The sequence below is a fragment of the Ruditapes philippinarum genome, unplaced genomic scaffold (assembly GCF_026571515.1).
Source record: "Ruditapes philippinarum isolate M1 unplaced genomic scaffold, ASM2657151v2 ctg12653_1_1_1_1, whole genome shotgun sequence".
Taxonomy (NCBI): domain Eukaryota; kingdom Metazoa; phylum Mollusca; class Bivalvia; order Venerida; family Veneridae; genus Ruditapes; species Ruditapes philippinarum.
In genome coordinates this window covers 1-26,234 of record NW_026862699.1, presented here as the reverse complement: position 1 = coordinate 26,234, position 26,234 = coordinate 1, and the positions used below count along the sequence as shown (strand labels likewise).

The 26,234-nt window shown below is 33.3% G+C and overlaps 1 long non-coding RNA gene and 1 pseudogene across 1 annotated transcript; both read left to right on the top strand.

Moving 5' to 3' along the window:
- Positions 1-18,191: 18,191 nt before the first annotated feature.
- LOC132719940 (uncharacterized) lies at positions 18,192-18,881 on the top strand. The gene is made up of 2 exons (XR_009624287.1): positions 18,192-18,680; positions 18,808-18,881. It is a non-coding gene; the product is annotated as an uncharacterized LOC132719940 (long non-coding RNA).
- A 3,047-nt stretch (positions 18,882-21,928) lies between these two features.
- LOC132719939 (uncharacterized) lies at positions 21,929-24,981 on the top strand (annotated as a pseudogene).
- The last annotated feature ends 1,253 nt before the right edge of the window (positions 24,982-26,234 follow it).

Sequence of the window (26,234 nt, the reverse complement as noted above, 5' to 3'; positions counted from 1 at the left end):
AAAGAAACATCACACCAAACCTGTGTAAAAAATCAAAGGGCTGCAGCTCTATGGTATTTTCTGATCTTTGCATTCTAAATCATACTGACTATCTGTATGTACTTTCCTGTATAAGTTTATTTTTATATACTATAATTCATCTTACGCAGCGACAGCGTTTTGATTTTCTTCTCAAACAGTTTGAGATTGATACATATGGAATTTTGCATGAAAAAAAAAATAGAATTGCCTCGACTAGGATTTGAACCATAGGCCTCTCACACCCTCAACGAGACCGCTTACCTCTGCACCACGGCGAAGTTATACATATGTACCTTGAATAAAAACGAATACATTATGTAATTCTAAATTGAGAATTTCCATTTCGTGTTTGTAATCCTTATTAATTTCGAGGTATTTTGTTCACGATAAACGTGTTGTTTAACACTGATGAAAATAATTTATCGAAAATCTTCTCGCCAAAACAGTCCGACATCTCGACAGTCAGATTTATTTGTGTACTACGCTCTGGAGTATTCGGTAATCGGCATAGCTAAAAATAGCATTTTCATTGATTAAAATGATATTCATGATAATCCGAAGCTTTACGGAATTAGCCGAACATTTTTCATTGGGTAAAAAAGATATTCATCCGCGAAATTTGTGATTGTAACCTCATATTTTTATTGACTAATTTAAACATTTTAATGCACTGTAATTCGTTAAATGCCTACATTAAAAAATATTCTTTCTTTTAAATTGCTGGTTTTTAAGCAGTTTTGAGAGAGAACTACTTTGCGTTGTTAGGACTGTGAGGAAATTTTGTGTTAGACCGTGGATGTTAGCTATGTATTTACTGATCTTACGATCAGAAAATACAATGATACATATATTTGTAATATCGCATTAATGTAATGTCACAGTCGTAATTTATGTTTCCATTAGGTTTTGTTTGAATGTTAAAAAAGCGAAAAAAAAGAGAAAGAAAGCATGAAATATTTAGGTTATCTTGAAACAAACTTCGTCATCATTTGCTTCGCCCTTTATGAACTTTATATCAAATTACTAAATTTATTTGATAAATGACTATCAAAGTTATCCACCTTATGATGATGAAAGCATACAGTAAGCATACACAAGTGACAAGAAATGTGGATGCAATAATCGGACAATTTGTCCTCTAAACCATTTATGTAATTTAGAAAGTGCATGCTCAGAAATAAATGTGTCACCACTCAAAAAATTTTAACGAGAAGAAAAAAAAAACAGTTTTATTTATTGTATTATCTTTTGTCTTCACATACTTTTTTGATATTAGTCCGATTATATGAGAGCCAGGTGTGCAGAGTTTACAAGTTTCTTTCATTAAATACCAATCATGAATTTATGTAGTACCAATCACGATTTAATTAAGTACCAATCACTATTTAATTTAGTACCAATCAATATCTAATTTAGTACCAATCATGGTATAATGTAGTACCAATCAAGATTTAATGTATTACCAATCATGATTTAATGTAGAACCAATTACGATTAAATTTAGTAACAATCAAGATTTAATTGAGTATCAATCAAGATTTAATTTAGTAACAATCAAGATTTAATTGAGTATCAATCATGATTTAATTTAGTAACAATCAAGATTTAATGTAGTACCAATCTCGATTTAATTTAGTAACAATCAAGATTTAATTAAGTACCAATCAAGATATAATGTAGTACTTATCAAGATTTAATGTAGTACCAATCTCGATTTAATTTAGTAACAATCAAGATTTAATGTAGTACCAATCAAGAGTTAATGAAGTACCAATCTAGATTGAATGTAGTACCAGTCTTGATTTAATTTAGTACCAATAATGATTTAATTTAGTGCCAATCACGATTTGATTAAGTACCAACCACGAATTAATTTTGTACCAATCAAGATTTTATGTATTACCAATCAAGATTTAATGTAGTACCAATCTCGATTTAATTTAGTGCCAAACACGATTTAATGTAGTACCTATCAAATTGTAATGTAGTATCAATCAAGATTTTATTAAGTACCAATCAAGATTTAATTTCGTACCAATCACGATTTAATTTAGTATCAATCAAGATTTAATTTAGTGCCAATTACGATTTAATTTAGTACCAATCAAGATTTAACGTGGTACCAATTAAAAGTTAATTTAGTACCAATCCAGATTTAATTTAGTACCAATCAAGATTTAATTTAGTACCAATCACGATTTAACTTTGTACCAATCAATATTTAATTTAGTATCAATCATGATTTAATTTAGTACCAATCAAGATTTTATTTAGTACCAATCACGATTTAATTAAGTAGCAATCACGATTTGATTTTGTACCAATCAATATTTTATTAAGTACCAATCAATATTTAATTTTGTACCAATCAATATTTAATTTAGTACCAATCCAGATTTAATTTAGTACCAATCACGATTTAATTTAGTACCAATCACGATTTAATTTTGTACTAATCAATATTTGATTTAGTATCAATCATGATTTAATTTAGTACCAATCAAGATTTTATTTAGTACCAATCACGATTAAATTAAGTAGCAATCACGATTTAATTTAGTACCAATCACGATTTAATTTTGTACTAATCAATATTTGATTTAGTATCAATCATGATTTAATTTAGTACCAATCAAGATTTTATTTAGTACCAATCACGATTAAATTAAGTAGCAATCACGATTTGATTTTGTGCCAATCAATATTTTATTAAGTAACAATCAATATTTAATTTTGTACCAATCAATTTTTAATTTAGTACCAACCAAGATTTAATTTTGTGCAAATCTAGATTTAATTTAGTACCAACCAAGATTTAATTTTGTGCAAATCAAGATTTAATTTAGTACCAATCAAGATTTAATTTAGTTCCAATCAAGATTTAATTTAGTACCAATCAAGATTTAATTTAGTACCAATCAAGATTTAATTTAGTACCAATCAAGATTTAATTTAGTACCAATCAAGATTTAATTTAGTACCAATCAAGATTTAATTTAGTACCAACCAAGATTTAATTTTGTGCAAATCAAGATTTTATTTAGTACCAATCAAGATTTAATTTAGTACTGAGTATAATATTTGTCATGTAAACAGTTATATTTTGCAACTTGCATTTTATTTTTAGTACACATCTTAAAACTCGAAGCAACCGCACTTTTTGTTGAAAAGTTTTGTGTTGCTAATCGAGCACTTAAAGATATTCTAGAATGCACGTGACAGTCGCCATTGCACTTGACCGTACTTGAAAGTACTTTACTGATGCAGACGCGGAAGTTCAGAACAAAGGTAATTCACCAGAGGAGGATTTTGACAGTGAGTTATGCATACATGTAAAGTGGCTGATTTGGAACGCTTTTGTGCGTCGTGTTCTCGCTAACGATGCACGCTAAATGGTGCGTTGTCGTGTGGCGTGTTGTCGCGATGTCACATTGTCGCTCGGCTCAAATCGAAGAATTGGCTTATAAACCAAGCGACGTGGCGACATCGTGACAACGCGCCGAAAGACAACGCGCTGTTTAGCGTGCTTGGCTAGAGACAGGACGACAAGACGAAGTGCGACCAGGCGCCGTTTGGCGCGTTTCACTAGCGACAAGACAAAAAGGCGATAACGATATTTGTTGTGTTGTCGCTATTGACAACGCAACGCGCAAAGTTTATCAAATTAGGCTCCATATAAATGGCATACTCTAGAGTAGTGTGACCTCTAACTTGTTTTGAAGATGGAATCATGATTTTTATTAAAAGACAAGTAAATTAATGTCAAAACATATGTATGACTGTTCTTAATCAAAATAGCATGATCCCGGTCAGGGCGGGGGTGAGGGGTTGTCGTGACTCCTCACTCCCCATGGATACACGCATTTGATGTTCGTGTACAAATAAAAAAACATCAAATATGTGTTCATATAATCTTGGTATTAATTGATATAAATCCAACATTTCAGAACTAATACAGTAGGGTGAACGTGTCAGTTTACACGCAAAACGCACGTTACACGCTATACGAACGCACGATACACGCTATACGGACGCACGTTATACGCACGCAAAACGAAACGAAATACGCAGACTCGCGCAAAACGATATACGCTAAACGAAATACGCTAAACGATATACGCACGCTAAAACGCACGCAAAATGAAAACGTTTCTAAACCTTTATTAAAATATCGTCATCATTTTAAGTTTTCAACAACTTTACAGTAGCTACATGTAGAATTTTGATTATCATATATACTGTTGTCACAGGGTCAAATATTTCTTGTAGAAAGAAACAAACTCTGGGCGTAGGTTCGATGTTTTAATGATTCCAAATAAAAATGGTCTAAAAATATAATAAAATAATTATACATCTTACAAATACAATACATAGAAAAAACAAAATACAATGAAATAACAATATATACACAATCGACGCGGAATAAGAAAATACATAAGCAATACAATTAATATTCTAATATTAATACTATTCTTACCACAGCGTCTGTAATTAAACTATTTCAATATAAATTGAAATAGGTAAAGTAAATGTAGATCTATATAAATGTTAAGTTTTTACTATGTCTGACTCGTAAGAGATGACTGTCAAGAGTGAGCGGGACAGGAAAAGCAAACAGTGCGCAGAAGTAAAAACTATTTAAAATAACCAATGGATATCTCTCTCGCATAGAATCATTCATAACAAACACAACAATTGGATAAGTTACAAGAAAGAAAGAGTGACCAGTGTTCACGATATTGCACGGGTGAGATCGACAATGTACATCATTGACGGAAATTGTCGATTTTCACCGATTCAATACCGGAAGTTAAACTTATACGATAAAACCTAAACGAAACCGAATAAAAACGCGCGTGCACGATGTTTCCGCTTAAACAAAACTATGGAAAGCCACGGCTGCCATTATTATATAATTTCAATCTGTGACATTCTCCCCTGGTAGGAGAAAATGGCTCCTGACATTTTCCTACACTAATTAATTTACAGAATCTATCAACAAGTTAAAATACATTTAAATTAATACTACCTAACCTATTAAAGTAAATTCAAGTAAATTTCAGCAATATTTATTTAATAATTTAACTGAAATGAATTTTAATTTTTAAGCCAAAATTTTCCAAAACAATTACTGAAGTTAAGATTCTGAACATCTGAAAAGTTTCTGATCAATAAACAATTGCGAAAATAATACATCTGCTGAAAATTAAAATATCAACAATCATTTGCTGAAAATGAAAATATCAACAATCATTTTCCAATTTGCATCAACCTATAATAAAACACATTTAAAAACATACTCTTTCTCATTAATAATATGAAGTTAAAATTTAACTTCAAGAGTAATGGTACATTAAAGACACATTATGAAATTTAGCATGTTAAAGGTACAACACTAAATTTGTCAACATTAAAGGTACTGCACCATATTTTCTGAAAAGATAAATATAACATTTTCAGACACAAAATTCAGATAAGATATCAAAAAGAAATGCATTCAATATGAATAATTAAAACAAAGGCATTTCCTTAAACATTTCAAAATACAATATACATATTTCATTTACTTATACTCTCTCGAAAATCTGAAATGTAAATTGCACACACAGAAAAAAATGATTTCTGATATAGATTTCATGTTTAAACCTGAAACTTTGTAACTATTCTGTAATGTAAAACACAGAAATTAAGTTCAGTAAACAAAACACATATAAATCAAAACTGAAATACAACATTTCAATAATTTATATGGAAAATCAAAAGTCATATCTATTATGTGACATTCTCCCCTGATCTGCAAAAGATTGAGGATACAAAATGTCATGGTTTTGAAAATCAACATTTGCTGTGATGGGTCTAACCCACACACCATACCTATCTGGTGGTTTTCTAACCCTTGATGACCTTCTAACAATACTGGGGTCATCTGTAACAAGAGAAAAATTGTTACCATTAGAAACATTAGTATTTAAATTACTACATGTATTTGATGAAATATTATTATGGGAACTACTAGATTGGTTTCCACCTGAAAAATTAGAATATAGGTTATCAACAGAAAAATTATCTCTAAAATGTAAATTTGGAGAAACATGTTGACTCCTTAAATTCCTTGACAAAGATGACATCTCTCCACCAGTAGATGACAACTGATCCTCACAAACAACATGTGTATTGTTGGTTGGCTGCACCGGTCTTAGTACACGGGGCTTGGATGCTGGTCTTCTATGTGGAGGAATGTATCTAGGAGTTTCACTTCCTGTGCTGCAGTCTGAGTCTGACTCTTGCTCTGGTACAACTCCTATAGTCTGTTCCCTTCTGTCTGGTCTGGCTTTTGGCTTAGAAACCTGCTTTTCACTCTGTGTCTCATCGTAAGTGTACGGTATAGACATCAGAGGAAGAAGGAGGTTCCTATGTAGGGTCTTCTCCTTTCCCTTGCCAGCTTCCTTCTTCAGTTTGTAGACTGGTATGTCGTCATTGGGGATGCCTACTATGATGTAAGGTTCCTTCTCCCACTTGTCATCTAACTTGCCCTTAGGGGTAACGTTCCTGATGAGGACCCTGTCTCCAACCTCTAAAGTAGAGTGTCGAACCTTAGCATCATAGTAGGTCTTGTGTCTCTGTCCTTGTTAAATGGATGTTTCTTGGGCTGTCTTATAGGCAAACTCCATCCTCTTCTTCAACTTGTCAACATAGGACTCTCTGGACTTTGACTTCTGTTGATGCTCGATGCCCAAGAATGCATCAATGGCTAGGCGTGGGTGCCAACCGAACATCAAATAATGCGGAGAGTAGCCAGTAGACTCATGTTTGGTTGCATTATAGGCATGAACAAGAGGCTTGACAAAGTCCTTCCAATTGCTCTTACCCTCCGAGTCCAGAGTACCAAGCATACCGAGTAACGTCGAGTTAAAAACGCTCCGTTCGTCCATTACCCATAGCGTGGTAGGGTGTTGTTCGAGACTTCTCCACCCCTGCAATCCTACACAGCTCCTGTATAACCTTACTTTCAAAGTTACGGCCCTGATCACTGTGTAGTCTTGCAGGAAAAGAGTAGTGACAGAAGAAGTTCTCGAACAACACTCTTGCTGTTGTGTGGGCTTGTTTGGTTTCTGGTCGGTATGGCCTGGGTGTACCTAGTAAAATGATCAGTAATAACTAGGATATTTTCATATCCACCACTAGATTTCTCTAATGATAGATAATCAATACAGACAATCTCCATAGGATAAGAAGTCTGTATAGGTACCATATGGGCAGAAGGTTTAGTTGGCGTCTTTCTCCTTATGCAATTCGGACAGGTTCGAATCCTTTCAAGGACATCTTGTTCCATACGGGGCCAAAAAAACCTCTGCTTAACAAGCCATAGGGTCCTATCACGCCCTTGATGACCAACCTCATCATGTAAACCTGTCAAGGCAATACCTCTAAAATGAACTGGTAACACTAATTGAAAAACTTCAGTGCCATCTATTTCTACTTTTCTAAAAAGGACTTTCTCCTGTATAAAAAGAGAAGACTTATGTCTAATATAAAATTGTACAGTAGATTTCACTGAAATAGAATTGACACATTTCATAGCATCTACAGCTATTTTAAAAGGATCTGTCGAAGAAACATTTTCATCAACGCTACAAAAACGTAAAACATTGGTACCAATAACACCAGGTACTGACTGTCGGTACTCTGTATCAGGAACAACTAAAATAGGAATAAAAACACAATTTTCTAAAATATCAGGAATAAAAACATCACCATCAATATAACCTTTGTATGGGATCTTACTACCACTGGCACCTACAATATCTAATTTAAAATCAGAAATATCTAGTAATTCAGGTTTTGGTTCCAAACTGTTGTAGAAAGACTCTGAAATCAAAGTAACCATTGAACCTGTATCAACTAAAACTTTGGTGTCTACACCACAAATTCTTGCTGTGCCCTCATTAGCCTCACCAACCAACCTATCAGATAAAATAGATTTGGAGCTCTTGTTGCAGCTGACTTCCTCAGTGTGCCCCACCACAGAGGAGTCTAAACTTTTGGGTCAACAGTTTTAGTGTTGTCAGACCTGTTAAAAGAAGAATTGTCAGAATTATTTGACCTAACATTAACATTCTGTTGATGACCATAGTTTCTGTTCTGTTGTTGACCTCTACCTCTAAAGTTTCCTCTGTTGTAACCTGTAAAAGAATTTCTATTATATCCTGAATAATTTCTTCTATAACCTGAAAAATTTCCTCTATTACCAGAAAAAAATTGTTTATTATGACCTGAAAAAGATCTGTCATTAGTTGAGGAATCTTGCTTCTTGCTATCTTTGATGTCTTTTTCAAGAGACTGCATTTTGGTCATCAAAGTGTCCATCTTCTTTGAAAGATCTTCAACCATTTTATCCCTAGAATCTGAAATAGGTTGACATTGAACTTTTGTTAATTTGTCTGATGTTGAAAGTTCTTGTTCTGCAGCTCTAACTTCTCGCAATAACCTGTTATAATCTGAAATAGCATCATACTTGTGACTAGTTAATAATTTGAGCTTTTCATCATAAAGACCTGTCCAAAATTTAGATTTCAACATATCATTTCTAGATGAGTGGCTGACATGACCTCTTTCAACTGCAACCTGCAATAAAGTTTCTAATCTACAACCATATATGAAGTCACATTCTCAGAGGGCTTCTGTGATTCACTGTAAAAAGATTGCATGATAGATTCATTTGTAGAAACATACCCAAATAATGTATCAAATTTATTTAAAATATCAGATAAAGTTGCCTTTTCTCCCAATGGTAGAATGACCTGTCTGGCTGAACCTTGTAATGATTTACGAATATCCTGTAAACTAACATTTTCTGATAATGAAGAATCTGATAAGAAACATTTAGTCTCATATCGCCAAACATCATACGTAACATCACCTTTCAAAGGAGGCACTTCACCTGAAAAGAATGGTAATTTTACATCAACTTTTGGCATCTGTAATGCAGAAGCATCAAAAGGATTCTGAAATGAAGTTTTAACAATAGGTGTACTGGTAGGACCTGGACCTTTCAAAACATTATACTCATCTTTAGTAAGAACCACATAATCACCAGACTTCTTCAAAGCTTCTAAAACTTGAGAAATTTGCATATCAGTTAAAGGATCACTGTCTGGTTTGTCTGCACCTGAAATAAAACTCTTAATTTTCTCTGTAAGTTTTCCACCTGTAGCCATAGTAAAACACTACAAATATAAACACTGAAAATAGAACACAATATATAAACACAAAACCAAACCACGGGTACAGCTGCTGACAAATTTCAAATAATGTGATAAATAAATTCAAATTGACCTGGCCACCATCAAAGCATACAGACTATAGGGAATTTCTCAAAATAGCCTATAAACCCTGAAATTTTAATCACATATACACATAATTACAATATATCACAACACTGACCCAAAACTGTGTCCTCTGAAACAACTGAAATAAAAATACAACACAAATATAATATGCAAATTCCTGTATAAACAACTAATACCTCTGTACACCGTACACCTCCGGCTTCTGCATACAAAATCGAAATGACCTCTTCAAAATAAACCGAATATCAGCTTCAACACAAAATAAAAGTACAGTGTTACCTGGTGTGCTCACCAACTAACAGTACACAACACACAGCTGTTACTTGGTGTTATTACCAAATAAAATTACTGTATGTATAAACTATAACGATAATCCGCAAATGTTTAGTATCTCAACACACGAGTAATAAAATGTTTTACACCAATAATTGAAAAATTGCTGAATTTACTTCTTAATTAAAACCTTAATGGGCTGACTACAATGACAAAACTACTTAACCGTCAGGATAATAAAATATAAGCGGTGGCAGCGTTTCAGTCCATAGATTATAAAATATACAAATACTGTTTAATCCGACTCAATAATTATTTATGTAATCAGGGCTCCAGATAATTTTTTAGGGCAATGAGTATTTACTCATTGATTTTTTTGTGAATGAGTAAAACTTGAAATCTGAAATTTGACAAAAGTATTTTTACTCCTTAAAATGTATGTAAAAGAGTAAAAGATTTATTATGCTTCCATGTTTATTGTATTATTATACGTGTAATACAAGATATGTCAAAGTCATTTCTTTTGCTTTTTGGACTCTCTTGGTTTATAATCTTGCATTTCCAAACGGCATACGTTTTATCTGAACCTGAGGCATGTTTCTGTTGCTCATACGTGGCAGCGCTATTATTTCATTAATTATAACCGTCACAATTACTTTTGGGTCGATTTTTTTTCGGCTGAAAATACGAGTCAATCGTTTTAACTTTTGACAGCGACATTGTACCGGTTAATTCCACCACCTTACTATACATACGCTAACAACCGATGATAGTCGGAACTACAGGAAGTTACCGTTAGACGTTGCAAAGAATTCATACGTAGTTAATTCCACCACCATACTATGCATACGATAACAACCGATGATGGTCGGAAATACAGGAAGTTACCGGTAGACGCTTGCAAAGCGTTCAGACGAAATTGAAAATAAAATAATCACCGAGTTTACTTTCGGTTACGTTTACGCGAAAGAAATGTTGCTCAATGCGTAACCTGAATTTTGTGTGCGTTTTCATACGCTTAAATTTTGTTTTGAATGCGTAAACGGGTTATTTCCATGCGTAATTTACGCGTATACGCATCTTATCTGGAGCCCTGTGTAATGTAACGCGAAACTGTCACGAAAATTATGTATTGAACACTGGTATAAATTTACCTAAAACACAAAAGACATCACAATACTAACCTCACATAGCTCCTCTTCTCAATCATACATCTACGGGTAGTGCAAAGAATGTGTGCAAAGATAGGCAAAAAGAGTGCTCGATAGTTGGGCAAGAATAATTCAGACCAAGAAAGGGACAATAAGTCAATAAATCAACACCCTAAGTTTTCAAGAAAAAATATACTGTGTTCCTAGAAAAATACCTATGACGCTGTGTGAAAACAAAACTGATCAAAATACAAGTATGTTACCTAATTCTCTCAATAATATTTACTGTAAAATGTTGCTAACAGGTCAAAGAATATCTGATCAAGTAATTACTGAAAAAATATCTCGCGAAAATATACGAAAAATTTACGTTTTACATGTCAACACAAAAAAAACACATACCTCAATATTCACACTATACACAATGATATAAAATCCAATAATTTACAAAACAAAAATATTTACAAGGTAATTTAACAGGAGTTACCCGTTAAATTAGGATTCAGAATTAAAAGTTCTGCTCACTGTTCATATCCTCATTCCATGGTGGTGACTCATCCCGGCTCCTCGTAAATTCTACACGTCGTGAAGATGATATTAAATCTATGGAACGCGTTATCCGTCAAAATAAAAAATTCCTCCTTGCGCGCGAAAATCCTCCAAATGAATTTGCTAGCTAGCTAGACTTTTAAATAAACAAATAACACTGATGCATCAGATTTAAACACATTAACACTATATCTATTCCTGGATCCTTTCAAATCCTTCCAAAACATCCAAAAATGAATATAAGCGGAGAAAAAATACTTCTATACGTCGACGATCCTATGATGTCGTCGGGATTCGAATCCTCTCCTTGTATCCCTCTGGGAACCTCGTTCCTGGCTCTGTAAGGAGCAGAGACTCTCCAAAAGATACCACTCGTCCTCGTCCTTTAGATCTGGACTCTTCAGATCGCCGTGACCATCCAAAAACCACACTGGCCACCAGTGTCACAGGGTCAAATATTTCTTGTAGAAAGAAACAAACTCTGGGCGTAGGTTCGATGTTTTAATGATTCCAAATAAAAATGGTCTAAAAATATAATAAAATAATTATACATCTTACAAATACAATACATAGAAAAAACAAAATACAATGAAATAACAATATATACACAATCGACGCGGAATAAGAAAATACATAAGCAATACAATTAATATTCTAATATTAATACTATTCTTACCACAGCGTCTGTAATTAAACTATTTCAATATAAATTGAAATAGGTAAAGTAAATGTAGATCTATATAAATGTTAAGTTTTTACTATGTCTGACTCGTAAGAGATGACTGTCAAGAGTGAGCGGGACAGGAAAAGCAAACAGTGCGCAGAAGTAAAAACTATTTAAAAGAACCAATGGATATCTCTCTCACATAGAATCATTCATAACAAACACAACAATTGGATAAGTTACAAGAAAGAAAGAGTGACCAGTGTTCACGATATTGCACGGGTGAGATCAGGTACGTATATTAAAGGGAGACACAGGCAAAATTTTCATTCCTTAGTTTTAATTTTTTTCATTCTTAATTCTGTAAATGCCCTCAAAATGAATATATTAGACAGTCAAAGGAACAAAACTTTTCTCCATATAAAGAATAAAATGATGGTTTTCTAACCTGACCCGCGTGGGTCAGGTTAGAGCGCTAGGATTTCACAATAGTTGTCACAGTGAATTATGCAAACGTTATCGAACATGTCAAATGAATGATTTTGACTTGTTTCAGTAATACAATATCCACAGTATCTGTTAATGTAACTTCAAGGATTTGTTCAAGTCATCTGACTTGTTTTAAAACTATTCGGTGATTCTATTGACGTCTAAATTTTGATCAACATTTATAGATATATTTATGTTTCAAATCCAAAATTTAAAAAAATTAAAAGAAATTCATGCTGAAGCTTTTAGAAATGTCATTTTAGCGCGAATTGAGTACAATAGATCATTTTAATATTTTTGTCATTATTTTGCCTGCATATCCCTTTAATATACGTACCTGGTGAGATCGACAATGTACATCATTGACGGAAATTGTCGATTTTCACCGATTCAATACCGGAAGTTAAACTTATACGATAAAACCTAAACGAAACCGAATAAAAACGCGCGTGCACGATGTTTCCGCTTAAACAAAACTATGGAAAGCCACGGCTGCCATTACCATATAATTTCAATCTGTGACACTGTAGCTAGAAATGTATATTTTAAACGATCGAGTTTATGTAAGAACTGAAATGCACTCATTGCCTTTAAGCACCGAAATTAATTTTTGTCACAGCCTCAACAAATGATTTTTAGAAATATTTATAAGCTATCATGCGCTAATATCGAAAGTAAAATAGTTAGGGTAACGTGTTCCTTTTTATGCGCAATAGGATACTGTAAAGAACTATCCCTTGCATTCACTACGTAATCTCTACGTAATAGTCCAACATGGCCGACAATGAAAATGCATTGCAATTTTTCATAAATATACAGTGCTAACAATTAAATTCAGGTGGATTTATGAAGCAAATCTATATATTAAGTGAGGATGCATCATAAACAATCGAACTATATAATCTTGAGTGTAAAAATAAAGGAATTAACTATTTTGACAGAAGTCACGAAAACAGATTAAAAACACAGGATTCTAACACGGATAACATTCAGGGAAATGGATATCATTAAAGGAAAAGCTTCCAGAATCAAGAATGATTAAATTGCTGGCACAATACGTAGATTTAAGTTGATGTCCTGTATGTTTCATTGGGACGTCGCAATATTTACTGTGTTGTCGCCAGTAAAATCTTCTCAAAACGAAAGTGAAAGTAGAAATAAACAATAGAATCTACTGAATTCCAGTGAAATCGCTAAAAAAGGTAAAATTTCTAGGGCATTACAATATATGAGTATATATAATATTAAGAACATAATTTTATTTTAGGTCTGAAACTGTAATTGAGAGGAAAAAAATGAGGAAAATAAGGAAACTGCATGGTTGCGATGTTAAGTTATTTGATTTACAAAGACAGCACAACAGAAAATATTTTTCATATCACTTAAAATTGAAATTTATTGACATGCGCTTAATATTTATTAATATGCTTTATCACACACCGGTGGCCGTGCCGATTTTGCCACTCAGTAAATATGGTATTTTATCACACACCCATGCCGATTTTGCGACTCCGTAAAAATGGTATTGCACGGCCATGCAAATATTTTGACGTGACGTCGTTAGCGTTATACTTTACCTTTACCTTCTCCTTCTTCTGAGCATTTAAGCCAAGATGGCTTGTAAGCTCCTCCTATACAGTATTATCAAGTTAACTTCAGTAAATGTCACTTGTATTAAATCTTTGACTTTGCCAGCTCCGGTCGAGTAAAGTTTTAAATGTCAAAACACTTTCACTGAGAACAATGTTTTCATCTAGGTTAATCCACTGGTCAATGCATCTAATAGGAAATGAATTTTTCCTTAGTGTTTTATTCACACTTGGTTTAAATAGTTTGAATATATGTCCACGTGTACAGTTATCATTGAACACAAAAAATTTATCCGTGTCAACATTATCAAACCCATTAATTATTTTATAAATTTGAATGAGGTCAAATCGTTGTCTACGATATAAAAGTGTTGGCAAATTAAGCCTAACAAGTCTTTGTTCATAGGACAAACCTTTCAATGATGGAATAATTCTAGTTGCCCTTCTTTGAATATTTTCAATCAATTGAATGTTTTTCTTTGTAGATGGAAAATAAACAGAAGATCCATAGTCAACAATTGATCTTATCAGACTTTTGTAGACAGTCAAGAACATAGGTATTGTCATGCAGGAAAAACTTCAATGAAGACGCGCTAAATGTTAGCGTTATACTATAGGCGCGTCAATGAAAAATGACTCTTATTTCACTTAAAACGGTCTTTATTTTGGGTATGTGATAAATAGAATATTAAATTCGTGTAAGTTTATTACTGAATTTATTGCACTCGTTGAATAAAATAATATTATGCTCGCCAGAGGCTCGCATAATATAATTTTATTCAACTCGTGCAATAAATTCAGTATTGAACTTACACTCATTCAATATCCTCTTTACACATCTGTGCATATAATTTGACGTGACGTCATTAGCGTTATACAAACATTGTGTAAAGACGCGCTAAATGTTAGCGTTATACTATAGGCGCGTAAATGAAAAACTACTCTTAGTTCTCTTTAAACAGTCTTTATTTTGTGTATGTGATACAGTAGGGTGAATGTTCCAGTTTACATGCAAAACGCACATTCCGGAAAAAACACACGCACATTACATGCTATACGAACGCATGTACCACGCATGCTTTATGAAACGAAATACGCAGACGCACGCAAAATGAAATACGCTAAACAATATACGCACGCTAAAACGCACGCAAAATAGAAAACGTTTCTAAACGTTAATAAAAATTATCCTTATCATATAAATTTTTAACAACTTTAGCTAGATCGTTTAGTGATTTGATTAAATAATAGCTAGCCATTCATGTATTTTAAACGGGTTTATGTTAACTAACTTATCTTATGTCCCAGGTTAGAGCTGTAATGATATCAATCCGCGAATGCACTCAAGCTGGCACAATATTTTTTTTTGTCGGGCAGCCTAAACAAATGATTATAGAAATTATAAGCCATTAAGCGCTAAAACATGCATTAAAAATGATTTAACAAATTAACAGGGTCGTCTTTATGCACATTTCTGAAAAAAATACTTTGCTTTATACCAGGAATCTCTTAGATAGATAATAATTACTTCGACACTGCTTCTGGCGTAAACAAAATAAAACGAATGGTAGTAACTTTAGCAAATCAGCGATAAAATTATCAAATCATTTACATACAGGTGAACAAAATTAATACATGACCTTTTTAAATAAAGGAAAACATACATTGCAGACCGGCAGCCCAACATTTTTTCCAGACAAGGGCTAAATCTATATGTTTCAGGACTTTGCACCTCCTGGACGTTTCGGCCCTGAAAGTTTCAAGCTCAATTTTTAACCACCTTTTGTTCAATTTGATAAATATATATAATAAATACCATGCATTATGGGTTATAATATATTCTAACATGACCGGCATTTACCCTATTGAACATAGAAGAACAGAAAGTGTGTGTTATTATGCAACAGATGCAATGTTTGACATTCTATATTTAGACATGTGACGTAATCATTATACACGTGAGGTAACCACTAAAAATCTGACACGCTGAAAATAAGTACGGAAACAAATCAGGCGCAAATTTGCTTAACAATCAAGTGCGGCAACATTTATTTGTTGATGTCGTGTTAGAATCGAATTAATATATCCAAATCAGTGATTTTATCGCTTGATAAAATCACTATTTTTTGTTCGAATGTGCATCATTATATCACTCGGGCTACACCCTCGTGATATAATTCCTCACATCCGAACTCCAAACAGTGATGTTATTGAGCGATAAAATCACTGTTTGGGATATATTATTTTTTATTAATATAATTATAATATAAAACATACTTGCAAACATGATTGATATAAAAAAGATTTCCGGTGATATAACGTATAATGAAATTTCCCTGGGAAAATAAATATTAATTAAGTAATAATATATCCCAAACAGTGATTTTATCACTCAAAAACATCACTGTTTGGAGTTCGGATGCGAGGAATTATATCACGAGGGCGTAGCCCGAGTGATATAATGATGCGCATCCGAACGACAAACATTGATGTTATCAAGCGATAAAATCACCGATTTGGATATATAATTTCAATTCTAACACGACATCAACAAATAAATGTTGCCGTACTTGATAGATAAGCAAAATTGAGCCTTATTTGTTTCCGTACTTATTTTCCGGGCGTCGGATTTTTAGTGGTTACATCACGTGTTAAATGATTACGTCACATGTCTAAATATAGAATGTCAAACTGTGCATCTGTTGCATAATAACACACACTTTCTGTTCTTCTTTGTTCAATAGGGAAAAATGTGGGTTGTGTTAGAATTTGAGTTTTATATGAGTTCTGAAAAAATTATCAGCTGTAAAACTACATGCATATGTTTATTTATTATTTTTTTTTTCAAAAAATTAAATTCCATAAAAAGATATTGATAAAATATGTTTTAATATAACAGATAAGAACGATTATAGAATTATGAAAAGCCTAATGAAATTTAATGAATTAAAGTGTTATATTAAGAATAAACTTCTATTTTGGGCCCGAAACTGTAAGCGAGAAAAAAATGAGGAAAATGGAGAAACTTGTCAGCCTCATGCACCTCGATCCATAAGTGCCAGGAGGGGAGGAGTGTTGGACTCCAATAATTTGTGAATCATGTGTAAACCGTAAAGTATATGGATTTACCAAAAGAGCAGCGCATCAGAAAATAAAATTATGTTTCATAGCATTGAAATTGAAATTTATTGACATTTTATGCACTATATGTTATGATATGCTATATTATTATTAAGGAACATTAAATGCCTAATACCTTCCTTTTTTGTTACTGTCACAAGTTAAAAAAGAAAGGTGCAGCCTCACCAGGACTTTAACCCGGGACCCTTGGAATACTGTTCTGCCACTCAACCGACTGAACTATATTGTATTAGGCTGCTTACGCATCATCTCCCTATATAGTGAACAGTTCGGAACCATTACATATTCCCCTGCTTTATTGAAATTCGTCCTTGAATGGGTACCGTGAGTGAACAATGTGAAGTAGGACTTTGAGTTTTATACCATCCATCACAGTTCCCTTTGGAATAGGTGATGGTATGAAACTTCAAGGCCAATTTCACATTACAGTAGAATCCCTACTAAAGACCACCTCCGATTTAAGACCACCCCGCTTTTAAGACCAGTTTTTAAAAGAACGGAATTTTCTGTTCTTTATGTCAATGGTTACATGATCAAGAATTAAGACCACCTCACTTATCCACATTTAAGACCACCAAATTCAGTCCCAATTCCTTATTTTGTTCTTTATTTGACCTCACTATTGAGACCACTGATATTCAAATCAACACCTTCCTAGATCTTAAATGTGTTGTTATGTTGTTATTATCTGCTTGATTGCTCTGCATGACACTTGATTACACAAGGTGTCAAAAGCTGTTATTTATGGGATATTTAATGAAAAAAGTTGAGAATGTTAATTTCATAGTGGTTTAATGTTGCTTTATGCAAATTTGTTTTGGGAAGAAATAAAGTCTTATATGATATGTTAATTATGTGCCTCATACAATAATTATTATTGAAATCAGAACAAAGAAAATTTTATATTAAATTTCTTCAGAAATATGTTTTCTTCCCATCAGATGTAACATTATAAAATATATACTTTTGTCACGGGTCGTTTTATTTATTATGTTAATTGTTCATTTTGCCGTGCACTGTTCGTCATTTAGTCGCGGGAAAAGTATTCTTAATGTCCGCGCATGCGTCGATTATCGTTTGTCTCCGTGGCGTCTGTTATCGTCTGCTATTGTATTGTATCGGATGGGTCCGTAATGTACGCTTATTAGCGGAAATTCACGGAAACAGCCGAAACAATTCAACTATGTCTGTATCTCGTGCAATTTTGTGAACTGTTTTTGTATGTCCAATCGTTTTGTACGTTGTATGAAAGAGTTTTGAGAGAAAGTTTTAGATTGGTTTTTAACATTTCCTTTCTTCCAAATTCCCGCGAACTTTCCTTCTTCACTTCACTTCGTCTTTATTCTCTTACGAGTTAAGATATACTATTCTACTTAGTACATAAATTCTTTAAGTTTATTTAATAGAATTTTTGGAAATAACTTATTATTAAGTTATTTATTGAGACGCTGTGGTAAGATTATTTTCATTTGATTCATTTACTTGAAATAATTCTTATTTACATCGTTCAATTGTTGTATTGTTGTATTTTATGTATGTTTTAATTAACTTGTATTATAATCATGTATTTATGTTTTTAGGCTTTATCTTCGTATTATATATTAAATTGACGAACCTACGCCAGGAGTTCATTATTAATTCTACCCTGTGACATTGGTGGCCAGTGTGGTCTACGAGAAGCCACAGTGTCTGGACAGAGGAGGTGACGAGTTTACGTCCATCGGGAGAGCCAATCTACAGGTCACGGATGTGAATCCGACCACGTATTTTGAGAGAGTGAGGAATTTTCCGACAGAGTCGTTAGGAACCCCGAGTTTTGAAGAAACCAGAAAGGATTTGTTTCAGATCATTGGAGGATCCTAATTGTGAAAGTTTGATGCATCAGGAGTTATTTTATGTGAAATCTAGCGCTAGTGTTAATTAAGTTATAAGTGTGCACACTCGCGTCTTCAGTATCGATTTACATCTATACTTTACGGAATTGAGGAATTTCTACGACGTGTAATTATTACGGAAACCGGATGACTAACGCGGGATGAGGAAAGGAGGAACATTGAACATTTTGAATGAATATTTAGCAGGTATCTCTTGCTATATAACGGATTAGGACTTTATTGTGTGTAAATATTGTTTAGGATTTTATTGGATGTGATATATATGTATAGAGGTTTGTGAATTTTGTTTTGTGAGTATGTAAACTGAATTGTCATATATTTTCGTGAGGTATTTTTTTCTCTTTCCGATTTTTTTTCTTTACAGAGTATATAATCGATTAGGGATATATTTTTTGTCATTGAGTTTGATCTAGATAGAGTATATATTTAGTACAACACAGCGTCTTAGGTTATTTTTTGGTATTTACATTATTTTTTCTCAAAGTATAGGGTGTGTTATTTCACGGATTTATATTACAGGGATCGGACACTCCCAGTTAACCCTATATAAATGCTTAAATATCTTGTCGTGCACCCGATAAAGGTACATCGATCGATAATCTACCGGCGCTAAGCGTAAATGCCCGTTCGCAACGGATACCTACTTTACAAAATACCATATAGCTTTTCCATTTATTATCCGATTTTGGAAATTTAAAGTTTATTTTGAAGAAAAATACTTGTTTTATTCATATATCTAACTTATTTTTTAAAGGTATAGTTCATTTGTCCGCAACGGCGATTAAAAAAAATAACTTGACGAAATCCGCGGTAAATTTACATTTTTTATATAAAAAGCAGGTATTTGAAATTAATTATTATGGACACGTAATAAATTCAATTTCAAAATAAAAAAGAAGCCAATGTAAGTTATTCACAGTTGATCAAAGATGCAATATTTAAGATTTATTGGATTATGTAGTCAAATTTATTAACGCACAATTGTTTTACGGGTAATGTATTGCGGGCTTCACAATTCGCTCAAGACGTGAAGAAAATATACATTTTTTTAGTACAAAATATTGCCGAGATTTTAATATTGCCATATTCATACAATATTTAAATTTCATTCATAATTTATATCATTATTATCTGTCGGTGCAGTTAAGTAGACAATCATCGTAACAGTAAAGTAGGCCCTACTCTCGTGTGGCTGTCTCGATTCCGGCCTTTTTAATGTCACTCGCATATTTTGATTATTCTTTTTATTTGAATGCCTGTAGAAAGATATTTCTGATATTTTTTAATTTAACACTAGAAAAACAATAAAAATCTTTACAGTTTGAGTCAGTATTATGCGAAATAAAAGTAACTGTTGATTATTTTTTACACATCGCCACGGATTTATATTGTAATATAAATCTGTGACATCGCTTAAATGTCTTTGAAGTTTAATTACTTTTGAAGGGGGTTAATTACCAGGTAACAAGTGATAATTGAAAAACTTTATTTTCAAACTTTCATTACCAGGTTGCATGTGATAATTGCAACAATCAATCTTCAAAAACAAATAGAATTTGAATGTATATTTTGTATGTGCGCGGTCTTAAACTACAGTCCATTGTATGTGTAATGAGAAAATGATTCTGAAGATGATAGATATAAATACAATGTAAATCTATTTTCTTTATTAACATTTATAAATGAAATTGAAAATATACAAGTCCTTTCGTTGAAATAATGAAAATAAACATATGACAAATAAATCATTTGACGGGAATTGTGAAGGATAACTATGATAAATTCTGTGTCAACATAAAAAATAATATTATAAAACAGCTGTTCTGTATGCCAATGAAAGTTTCTTCCTTGCCAATATAATGAATTCATCTATGTATGAACGCTTTTTTCATTGATCTGAAAATACACTAATTAGTAGAATACTACATTTATACTTATATTCAGGTAATCAAATAAAAGATGTTCAAATTATTTGGAAATAATTCACAGAAAAAAGACAAATTTCAAACATGAATTTCTTTAAAAGTTTTTAAGCAATCAAGAAACTTTTTTTAGCATTGCAACCATTAAACCATGTAGAAATTAATTATCTTAATCTGAATCGCGGTAATAATTTGTGCTTGAAGTTAAAGGGCGTCAAAGTGTAGAGAGTATGCCTAAACAATAGACGAATATTTTTTAAATTAGGTACTATTTTAACTCAGCGTTGCAGCGTTCTATCGGAATATTTTCATATATTAATACTTTAGCGACACAAAATAATACTGTTCAAATACATTGATATGTGTAAAATTTTTCACAAAGCTTCCATAACACCACATACTCTTGTGAAAATCTGTCATATTTCGCACTCCGCGCGTTCCGCCATCTCTCATTCTGTCCACCTTTATCCGATATGCGATTCCGCGCATGCGCGCGACGAGATTTTAAGCTAAACGATAGTGTCCGATCCTTGTAATATAAATCCGTGGTTATTTATTCATCATTTTTTTTTCTAAAACGTTAGGGTGTGTTTAAATTATTGAGTTGTCCCAATCCTTCGGTCTGATTTATTCTTGCCCAACTATCGAGCACACTTTCTTTGCATACTGTATTCACATACTCTTTGCACTTTACTTACCATAGATGTATGATTGAGAAGAGGAGCGTGTAAGGTAAGGGTTATATGTTCTGTGTTGTGTTGTCATTTTGTGTTTCAGCATATGTGTAAATAGTACATTTTGAGCAGACGACGGTTGAGTATATTGTGATCCGTCACCGGCGTGAAATTGATATAACGTATCTGTATACCATTTTGTAAAATTTATACGTGTTATTCACTATTCAGCATAGTGTTGTGTATATATGTAGTAAGTTACATTTACATACCATAACTCAGTCGTGTACTCCTGACATATTTTCGTTGTTAAACTTTTGTGTTTGGTAATAATATCATACACAATATTTAATTGTTTTTCGCGTAATTTCGTTCTTGTTATTTGGTGACCGAACACCAAATAGCTTATTCATTCGCGATTTTACAAGGGGTGTCACAGCTGCTGCAGTTTTTTTTTTGAAGTGGTTTGACTGTAAACGCTGGGAATTATTGTAAGTTTTTGTAAAGTTTAGGCTGAATTACACTGCATTTGAAGATAATTACATTATTGTAATTTTTCTATGGTTTATATAACTTGTTGACATATTCTTCAAGGAGTATATTCCATGGTGGTGGCCAGGTCAATGTGAATATTATCTTATTAAATTTCAGGTGCAGTAATTTTTCATTTTCAGCTATTATTGAAATTTCTTTTACAGGTTATATTTGTGTATATTGTGTTCATACTTCTAGTCATTAAACATTTTTGTTTAAAATGGCTGAGGGTGTTTCTGATAAAGGTGGCATGGGATTAGGTGAAGATGCACCTTAATCTGATGCTCAACTTAAGCAGATTTTAGAGGCTCTAAAGAGTAATGGAGATTATGTTGTGCTAACTAAATCTGAGTATGCAGCTTTGCATAAACCAGTTAGTACAAGCACACCTACTCCTAGACGACCATTGACTGATTTTATTAGAACTTCTCAAGCTCATGATTTTTCTATGCATCCATCACAAATTCAGGTACCGAAGTTCGAGACACCAAAGCTGCCTTATTTTTCAGGTGATCAACCTCCTATAAAGGGTGACGAGTCTTATGCTGTGTGGAGATTTGAAACTAAATGTTTGATTTCAGAAAAATTTACCTGAACAAGTTATTTTACAGGTTATAAGAAGGTCATTGCGAGGTACTGCAAGACGTACACTTATTTCTTTGGGTGAACATGCATCAAGTGGTGTTATATTAGATAAACTTGATATTCTTTTTGGTGAAGTATCTACCAATGAGTCTGTAATGCAGTCTTTTTATATAATGCATCTCAGAAAATTTCAGAGAATGTTACTGCTTATGGGTGTCGTCTCGAAGCTTTACTTCAAGTCGCAGTTGAAAGTGGACATGTTACAGTTGCTGCTAGAAATGATATGTTACGTTCAAAATTTTGGACAGGTTTGCGTGATGAGAAGTTGAAGATTCTTACCAGAAATAAATATGATTCAATTTCAGATTACAACACATTATTAAGAGAGGTGCGTTCTGTTGAACATGAATTGTCAGCTTCTAGCAATATTTCAGCTTCTGTTAATGCAGCCCAGCAGTCCACACCAGTTGATAGGAAAACTATTGATGATCTTACTGGTAAAATAGATTTACTTATGAATAAAATGCTCTCTTTAGAAAAACAGATACAGGAGAAGCCAAAAGAAACTGCAAGTTCCAGTAACAATTATTTTTCTAGAAATAGGTATAATTACCAGAGACGTGATGGAAACTATCAGAGTTATAACCAACAGAGACCTAGATATGATAAGAAAGATAATTCTGATAGTAAGAGTTATGTTGGTAATAGGTCAAATAGTAACAGGTCAAACAGTACATTTAAAGGTAAAAATGACCCAAAAGAGTAGACTCCTCTGTTGTTGGGCGAACTGAGGAAGTCAATGTGGGTAAAAGCCCTAAAGTACAAGTTAGTAACTTGGTAGACAGAATGGTTGACAAAGCCAATCAAGGCAAGGCTGTTATATGTGGTATGGAAACTGATGTACTTGTTGATAGTGGGTCTATGATTACCTTGATTTCAGAATCATTATACAATTCACTTGAACCCAGACCTGATTTGTGTGATATAACTGATTTTAATCTTGATATTGTAGGTGCTAGTGGTAATAAGTTACCATATATTGGATATATTGAGGGTGATATTTTAATACCTTCTATTTTAGATCCTGGTGTTTCTGTTCCTATTTTAGTTGTGCCGGATACAGAAAACCGCCAAGATGTACCTGGTATTATTGGTACAAATGTGTTGCGTTTATGTAACAATGATTTTAATCATGATATTTCTTCTTTAGATGCATACAGAATTGCTTTGGATGCAATAACATGTACAAACTTAACTTCTGTTAAGTCAACCAACAAATTCCCTATTGTGATACATCCTAATCAAGTCTCTACTATTTCAGGTCTTGTTAGGAATCATAATGGTATATCAACAGCTATTACAGAGGCTACTGGTAAACCACAGTTAGCTGGTTTGAATATTTGTCCTCGAGTTGTCTCCCTTGATGGTGAAGGATCTACTGCTAGAGTACCAGTCCGTGTATGCAATATTACTTGTAAACCCATCAAAATTCTACCCAATAGTCATATTTGTTCTCTTTCAGAGGTAAAAGTTGTTGACTCATGGAAACCTGAAAAACAATCTTCTACTAAACCAGATGTATCTTCTTCTTTTAAAAATTTACAGGACTTAGGTATAAAGGTACATGAGGAAAACTTGACAGAGGAGCAGTATATTAGAGCTCAGCAGATTTTAGGCAATTGGGAAAATATTTTTTCTAAATCTTTTACAGATATTGGCAAAACTGACTTAGTTAAACATCACATTAAGCTTACTGATGATAAACCTTTTAAACAACCTTACAGGAGAATTCCCCCATCTATGTATGAAGAAGTTCGCCAACATTTGCGGGAAATGTTAGATTGTGGTGCAATTAGAGAAAGTCAATCTCCTTATTGTAGCAATGTTGTTTTGGTCAGAAAGAAAGATAACAGTTTAAGATTTTGTATAGATTTGCGTGAATTGAACAGAAGAACCATCAAAGATGCTTATACTTTACCTCGTGTAGATGACATGTTAGATTCTCTTGTTAATGCCAAATATTTTTCCAAACTAGATTTACGTAGTGGATATTGGCAAGTCGAGATAGCTGAGGAAGACAAGGAGAAGACGGCTTTTAGTGTTGGAAGACTTGGTTTTTACGAATGTGAGAGAATGGCTTTTGGTCTCACCAACGCTCCAAGCACATTGATTTTTTCGCAGACTTTCGATGAACATATCAACAGAATAGAAGCTTGTTTTGAGCGTCTTCGAGAGCTTGATCTTAAATTAAAACCATCAAAGTGTGAATTTTTCAGTTCAAGTGTTTCTTATTTAGGTTATGTTGTTTCCTCAGAAGGTATCCATACAGATCCTGAGAAAATTGCTCCTTTGACTATTTGGCCAGTACCACATAATGTTAAAACTTTACGTATATTTCTTGGTTTTACAGGGTATTACAGGCGTTTTTGTAAAGATTATGCTAAAATTGCTAAGCCTCTTAATGAACTTTTAGTAGGTCATCCAACCAACAAGGCATCCAAGAAGTCCAAGAAGAGTAAAACTCCCTGGGTTTGGGGTGATGAGCAACAAAAGGCTTTTGATACTATTATTCATCTTTAACTCATTCACCTGTACTTGGTTATGCTGATTTTTCTAAACCATTTATTGTTTCTGTAGATGCTTCGACAGAAGGTCTTGGTAGTGTTTTATACCAAGAACAAGATGGCCTAGAACGTGTTATTAGCTATGCCAGCAGAGGTCTACGTGCCAGTGAGAAGAACTACCCAGCACACAAGTTGGAGTTTTTGTGTATGAAGTGGGCCATCACAGAGAAGTTTCATGACTACCTGTATGGAAACACCTTTATTGTCCGAACTGACAACAACCCACTTACATATGTCTCTTCTTCTGCCAAGTTAGATGCTACTGGTCACAGATGGTTAGCTGCTCTTGGTAATTACAACTTCAAAGCTGTTTACAAGCCAGGTACCCAGAACAGTGATGCTGATGGTTTGAGCAGGAGGCCACAGTACAGTCCGTTATAGTTTACTCAACGTGAGCCAAAACAAGCAATTGAAATTCGATATTTAGCCATAACTTAATGTTATTACCTTAGCAACGTCTTTACCAGGATCTTCATATTAACTTGGTATACATCAAGTTTGATAACAATATCTCATTCCTAACACTAGTTATTGTTCAAAAAACATTTTTCTATTTTTAGTAATGGTGACCTTGACCTTGACCCCAGGGTGTCCAAATGCAATACCAACCAGGGTCTAAATACCAAGTTTGATAACAATATCTCATTCCTAAATATAGTTATTTTCTGGAAACCATTTTTCTATTTTTTAAGTAACAGTGACATTGACCCCAGGGGGTCCAAATATGGTACCAACCAGGGTATTCATATAAACTTGCTATACACCAAGTTTTA